Consider the following 16,021-nt stretch of genomic DNA (forward strand, 5'->3'; position numbering starts at 1 on the left):
CTCAGCTGTGGACGTGCCTGGAAGTGAAAGGAAAATCCAATGCTGCAAAGAAAAATACTGCATAGGAACCTGGAATGTAAGATCTATGAACATTGGGAAGCTGGAGGTGGTCAAACACGAGATGGCAAGAATAAACATCGACATCCTGGGCATCAGTGAACTAAAATGGACAGGAATGGGTGAATTCAGCTCAGATGATTATCATATCTACTATTGTGGGCAAGAATCCCGTAGAAGGAATGGAGTAGCCTTCATAGTCAACAAAAGAGTGGGAAAAGCTGTAATGGGATACAATCTCAAAAACGATAGAATGATGTCAATACGAATCCAAGGCAGACCTTTCAACATCACAATAATCCAAGTTTATGCACCAACCACCACTGCTGAGGAGACTGAAATTGAACAGTTTTATGAAGATTTACAACACCTTCTAGAACTGACACCAAAGAAAGATGTTCTTCTCATTCTAGGGGACTGGAATGCTAAAGTAGGGAGCCAAGAGATAAAGGGTATAACAGGGAAGTTTGGCCTTGGAGTTCAGAACGAAGCAGGACAAAGGCTAATAGAGTTTTGTCAAGAGAATAAGCTGGTCATCACAAACACTCTTTTCCAACAACACAAGAGACAACTCTATACATGGAAATCACCAGATGGGCAATATCGAAATCAGATTGATTATATTGTCTGCAGCCAAAGATGGAGAAACTCTATACAGTCAGCAAAAAAAAAAGACCTGGAGCTGACTGCGGCTCTGATCATCAGCTTCTCATAGCAAAATTCAAGCTTAGACTGAAGAGAGTAGGAAAAACCACTGGGCCACTCAGGTATAATCTAAACCAAATCCCCTATGAGTACACAGTGGAAGTAAAGAACAGATTTAAGGAACTAGATTTGGTGGACAGAGTGCCTGAAGAACTTTGGATAGAGGCTCGTAACATTGTTCAGGAGGCAGCAACAAAAACCATCCCAAAGAAAAGGAAATGCAAGAAAGCAAAGTGGCTGTCCAACGAGGCCTTAGAAGTAGCAGAGAGGAGAAGGGAAGCAAAATGCAAGGGAGATAGGGAAAGTTACAGAAAATTGAATGCAGACTTCCAAAGAATAACAAGAGGGCCTTCTTAAATGAACAATGCAAAGAAATAGAGGAAAATAACAGAAAAGGAAAAACCAGAGATCTGTTCAGGAAAATTGGAGATATTAGAGGAACATTTCGCGCAAAGATGGACATGATAAAGGACAAAAATGGGAGGGACCTAACAGAAGCAGAAGACATCAAGAAGAGGTGGCAAGAATACACAGAGGAATTATATCAGAAAGATGTGGATATCCCGGACAACCCAGATAGTGTGGTTGCTGACCTTGAGCCAGACACCCTGGAGAGTGAAGTCAAGTGGGCCTTAGAAAGCCTGGCTAACAACAAGGCCAGTGGAGGTGATGGCATTCCAGTTGAACTATTTAAAATCTTGAAAGATGATGCTGTTAAGGTGCTACATTCAATATGCCAGCAAGTTTGGAAAACCCAACAGTGGCCAGAGGATTGGAAAAGATCAGTCTACATCCCAATCCCAAAGAAAGGCAGTGCCAAAGAATGCTCCAACTACCACACTATTGCACTCATTTCACACGCTAGCAAGGTTATGCTCAAAATCCTCCAAGGTAGGCTTCAGCAGTATGTGGACCGAGAACTCCCAGAAGTACAAGCTGGATTCCGAAGAGGCAGAGGCACTCGAGACCAAATTGCTAACTTGCGCTGGATTATGGAGAAAGCCAAAGAGTTCCAGAAAAACATCTACTTCTGCTTCATTGACTGTGCAAAAGCCTTTGACTGTGTGGACCACAACAAACTATGGCAAGTTCTTAAAGAAATGGGAGTGCCTGACCACCTTATCTATCTACTGAGAAACCTATATGTGGGACAGGAAGCAACAGTTAGAACTGGATATGGAACAACTGATTGGTTCAAAATTGGGAAAGGAGTACGACAAGGCTGTATATTGTCTCCCAGCTTATTCAATTTATATGCAGAATACATCATGCGGAAGGCTGGACTGGAGGAATCCCAAGCCGGAATTAAGATTGCCGGAAGAAATATCAACAACCTCCGATATGCAGATGACACCACTCTGATGGCAGAAAGTGAGGAGGAATTAAAGAACCTTGTAATGAGGGTGAAAGAAGAAAGTGCAAAAAATGGTCTGAAACTCAACATCAAAAAAACTAAGATCATGGCCACTGGTCCCATCACCTCCTGGGAAATAGAAGGGGAAGATATGGAGGCAGTGACAGATTTTATTTTCCTGGGCTCCATGATCACTGCAGATGGAGACAGCAGCCACGAATTTAAAAGACGCCTGCTTCTTGGGAGGAAAGCGATGACAAATCTTGACAGCATGTTAAAAAGCAGAGACATCACCTTGCCAACAAAAGTCCGAATAGTCAAAGCTATGGTTTTTCCTGTCGTGATGTATGGAAGTGAGAGCTGGACCATAAAGAAAGCAGACCGCCAACGAATTGATGGCTTTGAATTGTGGTGCTGGAGGAGACTCTTGAGAATCCCCTGGACTGCAAGGAGAACAAACCTATCAACTCTAAAGGAAATCAACCCCGAGTGCTCACTGGAAGGACAGATCCTGAAGCTGAGGCTCCAGTACTTTGGCCATCTAATGAGAAGAAAAGACTCCCTGGAAAAGACCCTGATGTTGGGAAAGTGTGATGGCAAGAGGAGAAGGGGACGACCAAGGATGAGATGGCTGGACAGTGTCTGCGAAGCAACCAGCATGAATTTGACACAACTCCGGGAGGCAGTAGAAGATAGGAGGGCCTGGCGTGCTCTGGTCCATGGGGTCACGAAGAGTCAGACACGACTAAACGACTAAACGAAACAATTTCCTTTTAGAAACAAGGTGTTCAGAGAGCATGGCCTTTGTTTTAAAAGCACAGCCGTATTCCGGGAAGTGTGATTGTGCGATTGTACTTCAAAACAAGGCATGCATATTCCCAACATAATCTGGTTTACTTCTTAAAGGAAAATGTTCTACTTTTCTACATACATATAAGTAAAAACACAGTTCACCTCAAGGGCCTAAAATCAAGATGATATGTCATATATTTCATACATAACAATTAGGTTAGGTTAGGCTAGATTAGATTAGGCTAATTTCTGGGGTGCCTTTCTGCAGTTTTTCTTAAAACCTGGACTCTCAACTGGAAATCAGAGGACCTGCTAGCCAGAGATCGATGGAGGGATAGTGAGTCTTATCTTCTTTTTTCCAGGACATTTTGGAGATTGCTCATTCATAGGTCACCTTAAGTCAGAAGTGACTTGACAGGACATACAACAACAACAAAGCAAAGTGACAGGGTGGAGGGGAGGTGCAGAGGCTGCTTCTCTGAAGTGCAGGCCTGTTGTATGTAAATATCCCTTTAACATGCAATGAAAGCAACGGCTTGAGAGGCTGTGGAAAAGTTTCTAAGTGATGTGTGTTTTGTTCTGTGTTTTGGGAAGATGTGTTCTCACCCAGATTTTAGGTTAAATTCTGTTTTGGGGTGACCTTTTAGAACAGCGATTCCCAACCTTTTTCAAGTTGTGACGCCCTTTTATTATAGCCAAGTGACCTGAGATCCCACTCTCACATTTGTATTAATAGGCTATTGTCGTCATACCCTGTCGTAGCGGCACCATCAGTGCTGATGCTGCTTGCCCTCTTACTGTTCCTATCACTGACTTCAAAACAGGGGAGGGAACAGGCTGGGGGAGCTTAAAGGTTGGGAGAAGAGAAGGCAAAGGACTCCAAAGATGGAAGGACATTACAGTACCCAAGAAGGGTGCAAAACCTTCATGCAAAGAGAGTCGCCCTCAAAAACCAGCACAAAGCTTTCCTTGCAGCCTATTGCAGAAGAGCTGAGGTGTTTGTTTTTATGTCTCCCTCCTGGGGGTTTGTTGTGTGGGTAGGCATTCTTGTTTTTCCTTTTCTTATTCTTCTTCTTTAGGCTCACTAGATGTGACGAGTCATAGTGGAAATCCCTTTCTTGTGGAAGAGGCAGCAATTATATCTTCATGCTGGCAATTAAAAGAAGAAGGCCCAGTCATCCCTTTTCATAACGTAGAGGCTTCTCTCCTCACCACAAAGGGACAGCTTCTCATATGTACACATACACGCTAACTTCAATACTGTATCTAACTCTAAAAGGTCAAGTAAGAAATTATTTCACAAGGGCTACAGCACATATAAAGTGCCCTGGAACCACCACCACCACCACCACCCCACAAAAACGTAGTTCCTCCTAGGGGTCATGACCCCCCCAGGCTGGGAAACACTGCTTTAGAAGATACCCCAATAAAGTGGCAACGTGCTGTTTTGTACCAATGCTTCAATTTACTTGTATTTTCTCCTTACATTAAGGATAACTGTAATCATATCATTGTGATTCTGCCATCTATTAAACTGATTTTAGATCCACACATTATACCAAAAATGTCATAGGATTTTTTAAAAAAGAAAGAGAAATTATATTATTTATTCCCCCAAATATTTTTCACTGAAGTTACTTAGACCAATGACATGCTGGAAATGATTGGCTTTCTAATCTTATGGTTGCATTTAAAAGGAATCTGTGGAACAGAAGAGGCAAAGCAGTGCTTTTGATCCGAGTTACTTACACTGAGGAAGTCTGCTTTTCCAGTTAGTTTGACATAAAGTTTTGTTAATTTTAAGGAAGGATTAGGCAACTGTAGCCTTCCAGATGTTGACTTCTGCTCCAAGCAGCCTACCAAGCACAGCCAATGGTAAAGGACCAGAAGAGCTGAAAACCAATATCTGGAGCCACATCTGCCCAACCTGATTCTAAATATGTGTGATCTTTACACACAAGTTGCTCTTGCACAGGTGTCACTGCACATATTACACTATGAACATAAAATGATATTCATCATTTACAACTGGTGGCAATGTGCCCTAGGCACATACAAATTAGAAGTCATACTAACAAAACAGACCTGAACCGTCACGTCCTAGATGTATGTATTCTGAAGGAGGTCCTATTGAGCTCAATGGGGCTTTGTTGCTGTTATGTGCTGTCAAGCCAGAACTGACTTACAGCACCCTAACAGGATTTTCAAGGTGACGTATTTAAGGAGTGGCTTTACCAGCTCCACTCCCCCAGTAAGCTTTCATGACTGAGTGGGGATTCAGAACCAGACCTCCTATGTCCTAGTCTGTCCACTACACCACACTGGGTATTCCTCCCATTGAATATAGGGATGCAGAAAGAATTTGCATTCCGGAGCAGAGTACACGCTTTGCATTCAGAAAGCCCTAAATTTCTGTTCCTGCAGTTTTCTGGGTGAAACCCACAGAACTGAAAGCTCTTTATTGCTATTTAATATAAACCGATACTATTAATGAATCATATTCCCAATTCAGTATCAGGCATTTTCCTGTATTTCTTCTTTTCCTATTGCATTAATCCCATTGTTTCTGTTTTTAGAAGAGATATTTGCTTAAGCACCAAGATCATGTATTCAAAGTAAACAAGAGTAAACTAGAGTTAGAAATTCTTCCCTGCACCTTCTATGTACATATAACGAATACATTATACCCAGCATTTTCCCCAAGGGTGTGGCTCCTTGGACTGGCAGAACTCAGCAGGAATGGAGCAATGCTGCTTTTGCAGAGGCAACAGTTGGTGAGGGTAATTATATAATTGCTTAAATGACTTTATATTCCTGGCATGTCTTACTCCAGCACTTCCCATAGATATAAATTAAGAACACACAATAAATGGAGATATGAATATGAATGCACAATGACACACATGCCATAGCAGAACCTTGGCCTCCAAAAGTTAGGCCAGTGTCCAAAGCCAGGGAATCCCAGAGGCAGAGAAGCCACATGTCCTATGTTACAGAAAATTGTTCCTCATTTGAAGGGCTACCAGCAAATAGTCAGTATCCAACATTTGAAGGGCTGTCCAGCCAAAGTCTCTACCCTCTTATTTTCTCTTTTCTGCACCCTCTCAAGAAACTTGCTTAGGAAGGAAGGAAGGAAGGAAGGAAGGAAGGAAGGAAGGAAGGAAGGAAGGAAGGAAGGAAGGAAGGAAGGAAGGAAGGAAGGAAGGAAGGAAGGACTAGGTCCAAGAATATCTACAATCTGAAAGCTGCCAGTAAGAGTTGACTGCATAGCAGTTTCCACCTCCTTTGTTTCCTGTATCCTTCAATCTGTCCGTCTACAGCATCTGTTCTGGCTCATGATGCATAGCCTTCTTTTTCTAAATCTCTAAAATGGTAATCAAATCCAAAGAGAAATTGCTCTTCTCTCAGGGGAATATAATTTGGGTCCTAAAGAATCATAATACAAATATCTTCTATTGGGTGAATGATTTCATTTCATATATATGTAAAATACTAGGAGGATCACCTCCAGGAAATTATTCTTGACCAGAAGAAACTTTCAGGAGAAGCATTCAGTTTAGATTCCTCATAACCAGACATGAGTTTTGCCTCAGAGCCTTTGCTAGAAAAGAGTAGCTTCTGTTTTTGGCAACTAGATGATCCTGTGAGAATCTCAAAGGATGCTTTTTCGCCATACATCTCCAAAATCCAATTGTTTACAAAGCCCAGGCGTCGAAAAGTCAAATTTGTTGCTATTCAATGGATATCAAAATTATCTACAAGTCTTTGAAAATCTCTCCAGTACAAGTTAAGAAGGACAGGACCTGTTTGCCTTCAAAAATACATTTGTTATCAGTCAACTACATGCAGATACAGTGGTGCCTCGCTTAACGAGCGCACCGTATAACGATTAAATCGCATAGCGATCCGTTTTTTCGGATCGCTAATGCGATCGCACAACGTTTTTCCTATAGGAAAAAATTCGCTTTGCGAAGACCGGTAAGCGTTTTGCTTACCGATCTTCGCAAAACGACCCCCGCCGATCAGCTGTTCGGCGGCCAAAATGGCCGCCGGAAGCCGGGAAATGGCCTAAAATGGCCGCGCGCAGCGTTTTCGCGCCCTCGTTAAGCGAGGCGAGGGCGCGAAAATGGCTGCCGGCCATGAAGAAGCTTCGCTGAACGGTGAGTATTTGCCCTATTTGGAACGCATTAAACGATGTTTAATGCGTTCCAATGGAAATCGCTGCCCCGTTCAGCGATGCTTCAGCATAGCGAAGGTTAATCCGGAATGGATTAACCTCGCTATGCGAGGCACCACTGTACACTGTTTTGAATGGTCTCTGAGATGTGGCAGCAGAAAAGGTGCCAGAAGTTTGGGGCAGTCAAATATTGTCTCAAGGACCATATTTCCCTTTATGAGCCTGCCCAGGTGTTCATATCACCAGGGGTTGCCTTTCTCTTGGACCCACCACCTTCACAGGTATGTTTGGTGGGTATATGGGACAGAGCCTTCTCTGTCACTGCTCCCAGACTCTGAAACTCTCTCCCACAGGAGCCCACGCTGGCCCCATCTTTGTTGTCCTTCTGTAAGTAGACAAAAAAATTCTCTTCAGACAAATTTTTCCCTTGGTAACTGTCTGAGTGGTGCTTTTTAAACTGATTGTTGTGCCTTGTTGCTTTAAAATGTGTTTTTAGTACTGTATCTCTTTTGCTTACTGTTTTTAGTGTGGTCTTTGTTTGATTCTTTTAAAGTATTTATATACTTACTGTCTTGGCTCTTAAGTATTGTCTTTTAATGATGTGATCCACTTTTTGAGGAGAAAGGCAGTGTAAAAAATATATTTTAAATAAATAGTCACTGAGTGGTGCAACACACCAAGAATTGCTGTCTGCTATGTAATGCCCATAAGCTAAAGAGGGCCTGATGCATTTGTTTCAATGCAGAGAGACCTTGTGATGTGAGGGTAGAATTTTGCACAAATTCCTGACATGGCCCTTTCCCCACAAAGCAACCCACTTTTTCCGCAGCAACCTTCGTCCCTTTAAGTTTCACTGTCATCAGATGTTTCTGGAGGATGGAATCGTTGTCAGATGGGATAGGATGTGCTGCCCCTCAACCTGGTCCATTGCTGAATGAAGCCGCATGGTGCTTGAACCACCCGGTGTCCTTTTGGAGATACTCCAGCGTGCTCCTCTTCCCTATCCATAGTGGCATTTGTGTGTACAGAAAGGAAAAGAAAAACAGTGTGCCAAGGAGAAAAGAGAAATCAAAGGGTGCCCTTAAACGACTGGGCAAGGTTTTCTGCATAATCCTGCTGCCATAAATTTCTGTTCCAATGACCTGTCTCCACTGCATACTGTGCACCTACCCCTCCTTTCGTTTTCCCAACTGCACGCCTATCATCTCCCCAACTTCATATTTTGTGTCCAACTGCATACAAAAATCCATAGGACACAGATGAGTAATTCAGCTCCTGCTCTGGTGTGTGGTTGTGTGTGTGTGGGGGGGGATGTTCTTGTGTCCTGTAAACACAATTCTGCACCATGATAGCTCATATCATGCAACAGGGGAATGTGAAATCTTAACTCCCATTTAAAGTTAATGTAGCCATTATGTGAAACAGCCCAGTACCATTATGGTTAGTTGGTATAATTTATTCTGCTTCTGTTATTTATGGGGAAGAGCAAAGAGATATAGGGGATGCTTAAGGCCCACATACTTACACTGGAAGTCTTACTCAGGGATCATTTTGGCTTCTCAGAATTCACAAAGGTCCCTTGGAAGCCATCTTTTGAACCCAAGCTACTTTAGGCCCTTAAAGCTGGCAGTGTGCTCAGAGGCCACCTAATCCACACCCCTGCCCGTCTGCCAGGGCCACATTCCTGACTCAGCATCAAGTCCACAGTAGGAAATCTGCTCCTGCCACACCCCACATCAACTGTCATCTGGTGTCTATTTAAGGATGGAGAGACCACCGCTTTCAGAGGCATTCTATTCCACTGCTGAATAAAGTTTAATTATTATATAACATCCACATTTCATGCACATGGCATGCTGCCACACAAGGATACAGTGCATTGCCATTCCAAGGAAGACATTGTAGTAGTAGCTGCTGTTCTACAGCACTTGCTGCATGTATCTATGCCAGTGGTTCCCAACCTCAAGTAACCCAGATGTTTTTGAACTAAAACTCCCAGAAGCCTTTACCACTAGCAATGCTAGCTGTGGTTTCTGTCTGTTGCAGTCCAAGAACACCTGGTTTACCCAAGGTTGGGAACCACTGATCTATGCTCCATGATTGAAGAAGTTTAGTTCTACTTCTAGTGGTCAGAGAAACTTCCCTTGAACTCTTGGCCACGTGGTTTGTGGATGTACTTTGAATTCTCTGCTAGAGAACTGTAGTGCATTCCACTGAATGCTATACAGCAGGGAAGGTGCAGTAGCCTGACAAACTATAAATCCCAGAAATCTGTAGAGGAAGCCACACAAACTATAAATCTCAGGATTTAATCTTGCAACTGAAGTATCAAACTCTTATAACTGTATAGGATAGATACACAATATTTCAGTTGATCTTCCTACTTCCACTGAAAGAACGAGGATATCATAGCATTCTGTGGGGTTGTGGCAAATCCAGCCAAGAGGAAGGTAGACAGACATCACGTTTGGTCAACAGACTTGCTCCAGAAGGCAACCATTCTCAGATACCACGATCCTGATGTTTGACAAAAGTTGTGTGGAGAAAAAAAAATTGGCTTATCTCTTTTTTTTCTCTAGTCATTTTCCAGCTGAGAACTACCCTCCTAAAACTGCTTTTTTATTTACAAGGAGAAAAATATGACAACATTTATCTTCTCATCTTCTCCCACCCCATCCACTTATTTTTAAAGTACCAACTTACAGAGTCTGCCCCTATAACATAAGCAATGTCCTGATGCACTTCTAAGATGAAAGAGTTTATTTTAACATGACATTTCAATGATTATAACCCACTTCTTCTTATGCCTGGGGTACAATAATTGCACCATAGAGGTCAGGTGAAAGGGGATGCAGAAGATGATACTTGTATTGTTAACACTACCAATGAACTTTCAAAGTGTTAATTACTTAAATATCATGATAATAAGGAAAGCAATTAGCTAATTGTAAACATCTATGGGCCAATACACAGACAGCAATTAGGGTTTGCCCTTGAAGTATTAAAGCAATGCATGCTGCCCTCAGGAAAGAGTTCATTGTGCCCAAACCAGAGTTTTTATGAAAAAGGAAATGATTTTTTTTTTGAATATACACAAGACTGTTGTGAAAAACAGACTACTCAGACTCTGTTCAGTTTTAAAACAAAATGACAACGGTCTAAAGTGTCCTCTGAGTCTCAGGTCCAGCAAACACACAGGCCCTCCGGACATCTGTTATATCAACATAGGTGGGAAATACACCCTAACTATGTTTTATGTAGATGTGAAAAATGCAACACAATTTAATAATCAGAAGAGAAGCTTTGGAAGGAAAATAAATAATGAGAAAATTAGCTCTGCATAAAATAAGCACATGTCGGCCACCTTTGCCCCCAATTAATAGAGAATAAACACTTCTGGAGCCAGGCCATAGTCCTCCCTCACTATTTGTTCATTACTTATTGGAGGGGATATCTCTCTCTCTCTCTCTCTCTCTCTCTCTCTCTCCTCCTGGGAATCTTCACACAAATCTGATTAATGCAAGAAGCCGATCTTACAGAGTATTTTCCATTGGCTCTCCCTACTCCCCAGTCACCACCCATCCTCCCCAAGCCATCTTCATTTTCACTATGGGTAACAATGACTGGCAGTTTGTGAAAGACACAATTTTATACGTACCTGCTCATTGGATGAAGAAACCTGTGTGCTTGACAGTAACAAGTCCAATTCAGCCAAGAGAACAATTGCAATGCCTTTTGTCCATTGAGCTGCCCCTCACTGCCCTTTAAGCAGGTTGTTAAACATAAACATAAAGTATATAAAGTAAATCTAATAGCTTTGTAATCTCATAAAAACCATACTATTTAAGTAGTGTCACCAGTATAAGGAAGAAGCCATTGGGACTTACTTACAAGGCTGGAGAAATAGTTTGGAGTAGTGATCTGCTATATTCCAAGATCACACCCTCTCCCCATGCACCATGAGTAAACCTTTAGTCTAGATGGGCGGGATAGAAATCAAATAAATAAATAATAAATAAATGAAGCTGTCTATTTCCATCAGCCTTCGCCAACCCAGTGCTCTCCAAGTATTCTGGACAAACTAGTGGAGGATGCTATGAACTGTATTTCAATCCACCATGTTTGGATGCGGAAAGTTCATCTATTTGACCAGTTTTGGAAACAGATCATGTCTCCAGAAAGTTCAAGCTCACATAACAAAACCTTGGTCATTCACACCCAGTCCACATTTGTCAAGGTTTTGTTGAGCTTCAGAACTTTGCAAACTCTGTTTTGCTGGAGAATTGCAAGCTAACTGGAGGCAGTTATGGAACATTAGAACCCAGCATGCGCTTCATAGAAGGTGACACATCTATCATAGCACCTTCAGCTTTCTTAAAGGAGGGCCTGTCTCCAGCTCATGAACCCACTTGTTTGAGTCTATCCTAAATGACGAGCATCTAGTGGCTCCTAAATAGCTGCATGTGCAGCCACTGGCAGAGAAAGAAACACTGGATAGTTTTCCTCTTGTTTGGCACTGTATAGGCACCAACTTTAAATAAATAAATGTTATATCACATATGGTTCTTCTCACTATGTGCATATGTTGATTGCTTAATGGGCAAATTGTTTTAATCTTTGCTTCTTATACAATTCCATTATTTTTGCTAACCACGTCACTGGACTCAGTTTTTGTCACTTCTTTAGCACTAGTGGCCTCAAGCAGCCCAGATATTTTGAGCCATATGTCTACGGGTCCTGCCAAATGTAAATAAAGGCTAAATGAAATTTATTACAGCTAACAGAAGGCTGCACGCCTGGGGTAGCGGAGATGTAGCCGAAGCTTGAAGCTCAGCTTGCCATACTGTTTGTTTTCTTTTTAAAGCCGTAAAATTAAAATAATGGGAGCTTTTCTTCCCATCACGCACCAAGTGCCCAGGTCACTGCCACATGTTAATATAAGCCTTCTCTTCCAGAGTTCCATATTTAGACATTCAGAGAAAATAAACAACTTGAACCTGATGCCCTCTCCTTGTCTGTACCCAATTGTCATTCACACCAGCTGCAAAGAGCCCCCCCCCCCTGAGATGGTGTTTTGTGATGGCACAGTAGAATGGGTGGGAGAAATGGGGAGGGTTTGTGTGAAACAGGTTGCTGGGATTATTAGTATTCTGTAATCCAGGGATGTGACAAGTACTTGCAAAATTGCTCATTCTCAGTGATTTTTCACCTCTTGCCTGGCTAAGACTCCCCAGCAAGATGTCTCCTTCCATCCATCCCCCAAGATGTCTTGGCGCCTCAGAAAAATAAGATCCTAGTCTTTTTCTTTTTTCCCCCACTGTACTGTAGAGGAAACTACCAGATTCTGTGCTGTTTAATGCTCTTCCCAGTGTATCTTGCGTAGGAAAGATGTCATTCTGCACAGAAATGGCAACAATCCCAGACAGCATGCAAATCTTCTTTCCAAATGAATCTTACACAACAAAGATGCAGTTCTGTGCAGGAATTGTAATAATCCTTGCACAACTAGGTATTTCCAAGGAGTAGGGGAGATCATGGAATATCCAAAACAATCTCATGAGATTTCTCAGGATTTTGCAGGTGGAAACCAAATGTTATGCAGAAAAATCATGCCCCTACCTCTACCTCTCTCTGACAACACGAGGCTGCAAGGTCACATCCCTGCTGTAATCAATGGAATTGCTACAAAGCACCTTTGTTGTTTTGATCTATTTCTGAAGATTATTAGTTTGTCAGTGACCAGTAAGAATAACTATTTATTTATTTATTTATTTATTTATTTATTTATTTGTTTGTTTGTTTGTTTGTTTGTTTGTTTGTTTGTTTATATGCTATATTTCTCCTAGATCCAAGGCAGCTTACAGTATTAGAAGAAACAAAGTTAAAAGCTAAATAATAAATTATTACAATGTTTAAAAATATGTTGTTGTTGTTGTTGTTTTCCTAGGAAGACACATCCAGACCCTGACACCTGTAAGCATAACCCATCGAACCCTCAAGGATAAAATAACATGTTAACTGTGCTACAACTTCACAAACAGTACTATCATCTTGCAGTACACAAGTCTCAGATTGTTGGGCCTTCGGAGCCTAAAAGATGAAAAATGAATTGAGAAGGAGAAGGAGTGAAGGAGGCAGAATTACTAACATTTTGCATGCTTATTTTTTTGCTATTTAGCAGATTCGTATTTTAGCCTTCAAAAAATTTCCAAACAATGCAATACCAGTTTCTCTTATTGTTTTACATTGAAAATGCACTCAGAATTGTCAAAAATGAAGCAAGCAAAGAGTTAGGACAAGAAGGATCTAGAATAAATCTCAGTTCCCCTCCCCTCCCCCCACACACATACACTGGCTTTCTAACAAAAGTTACGAAGATGGCCTCATGAAGCATACAGTATCTGACTTCAACCTACAGCCAATGGGTGGAAATACATACATAAGCAAATGCCATCTACTGTGTTCTCTGCTATGGTTGCACCAGGTCTAACAGAGGTGTTCATCTACACATCTGCTGCTGCTGCTGCTTACTGCTCATGGCAGCTAACAGCCATTAACATCAATCAGAAAATACAGTAACATTACACTATACCACCCTTATGTTAGAAAGAGGCAGATAGAGCAGAGGAAACATTGAATAAAATGCATAAAGCAGTGTCATATCTCAACAAGTATGAAAGGAGCATTGTTGATTCAGAAGGGGTAAGTCCCATATTCAACTTCCATAAACAGAAACATACATGTAAATGACATTAATGCTCAATCCAATACTGCCACATTTACTTAAAAGTAAGTTATGTTGGTTTCAATAGGAGTTCAATGGGATTTACTGTATATTAGCTAAGTTCATGTAACAATGCAGCCTTAATTAGATTTCAAATTTAAGATTTTGTGGTATATATTTATTTATTCATTCATTCAATCAGTTATAGTCCCTGGATGCTCCTGGACAATTCTGTTGTTTGAACAGAAAACAGCTACGCTAAAGATATATATAGATCTTTCCGAGATGGTAAGGGTTGTTTTTAATAGTGGCCTGAAAGAAATTATACAGGGATACCTTTTGCCAGTATGCACAAATGGTAAGCTTTGGCCTTTTGAACATCATGCCTTTTACAAGGCTATTAAGGAACAGCATCCCCTGGCAGGGAAAGGAGCCAACCAAAAGTGTGGCCATTTCAAAGCTGCATTAAGAAGAATGGTGAATAGTTAATTACCTCCGTCAGTGAGATGGCTCAGTATCTACAAAGTCCATGCAGACCTTGGAAATAATTAGTTGCTTTTAACTACAGTAGGACCCTTGTATCCACAGGATCCATATCCATAGTTTCACTTATCCACAATCTGAAAATATTAAAAATATTAAATGAAAAAACCCAAAATACCTATTTTTATGATGTAATTGCCAGAACTGGACACTAGAGGGAGCCAGATACCATGCGATGTATAGGGTTTGCTATTGTCCGTGGTTTTCAGCATGCACAGGTGGGCTTGGAACCAATTCCCTGTGGATTCTGCAGTCTTGCTGTACTTCTTTTTCCGAATAACAAAAGTGTAACTTAGAAGTTGACATAGTTGAGGGTTTGTTTGTTTGTTTTTGCACTGCAGCTCCTAGAATCTGCTAGCCAGCATGACTAGAAGTCTAACCTATGATATGACTTCATCAGAGTCATAGCTCATAGATGGACAATTTTATTTCTTTTGTAATGAGTTACTTTGGATATTTTTATAGTTGTTGGAATGTAGCCTCAGTAAAAACAAAACAAAAAAATCAGATAGTGCAAGGGCAAAGTTGTGCTACGCCTCCTACTGGTACATCATGCTCTGTTGTACGCACTGAGGAGGCACTGAGATGTGTGGAGAGGAATGTGTTTTCCACCACAGGATTGTGGGCACACTTAGAGAGGCAGCCCACAAACAGCCCTCCTTGGCACTGGGTAAAACAATCCAGATGGCTCAGGGAGAGAATAAATTCAGCACATTCTAACAAAAGAAAACCCTCATATATGAAACAAGAAACTGAACTGTTTTTTCCTCTTCACTTGCAAAGTGATATTTTCTCTCAGCCTTGATGAGACTTTTTTTGCATTTCAAATACTGATTTTTGTTCACGGTGTGCAAATTACATGAATTCTGGACAGAAACGACAATCATTGCTGCTTTGTTATGTGGACTTATAAAAATTAGAAGCACCAAGTGGTGGTTCATATCTTTGAGTGATTAGCTAGTCTTCCAGTATCTGCTGTGTGTTTGTGCACACATGTTTCTACCCTCAGAAAGTGAGACACCAGAAATTCCAAACTGTGCAACAGCTATTGCTGTCTATGATTTCCTCTTCCCTTCAGGAATGGCTCCTTTTCGCTTTCTTAGCAGTTCAAATTATGGGATTCCTTGAGGTTATGCCACGAAGTGAAGAAATCAGAACAAATTACCTCAGACAGTTGTCCAGTATTCATTAGCTGCCACAAGAGTTCTCTCCTCCAGAGAAAAAATAAGAAAACAAGCTCTTTTTAAAATCAAGGTTTCCCCAACAGATCGTATCTGCCCGGGAAGCCAGGAGCTGCCCCCATATGCTTGTGCCAGCCCAGATTTAGCCCATTAACACAGCTCACAAGGAAAAGGCATATAAGAAGGATGAACCAGGAAGAGACAGGTGGGCTTCAGAACAGCGCTGGAACAAACCCCCCCCCCATAACCCTTTCTGAGGACTGATCACCCTCAGAGAAGGGCCTTCTGGATGAATGAGTATCTTGTGTTAAAGGGAAAGAGAGGCCTCTTGGTACCTTTTCTTTTAGATCCTATGTCTTATGTCTCATCAATAAATGTTACAGGAATAGTGCTTAACCCAAAATCATTGGTGTATGGTCTTCTTGTCAGTAGTCTGGCTGGGCTCTCCTTCTCTCCTCTCATGGTCCCTCTCCCCAGGATATAAAGAA

This window comes from Pogona vitticeps, chromosome 1 (assembly GCF_051106095.1).
Source record: "Pogona vitticeps strain Pit_001003342236 chromosome 1, PviZW2.1, whole genome shotgun sequence".
NCBI lineage: Eukaryota > Metazoa > Chordata > Lepidosauria > Squamata > Agamidae > Pogona > Pogona vitticeps.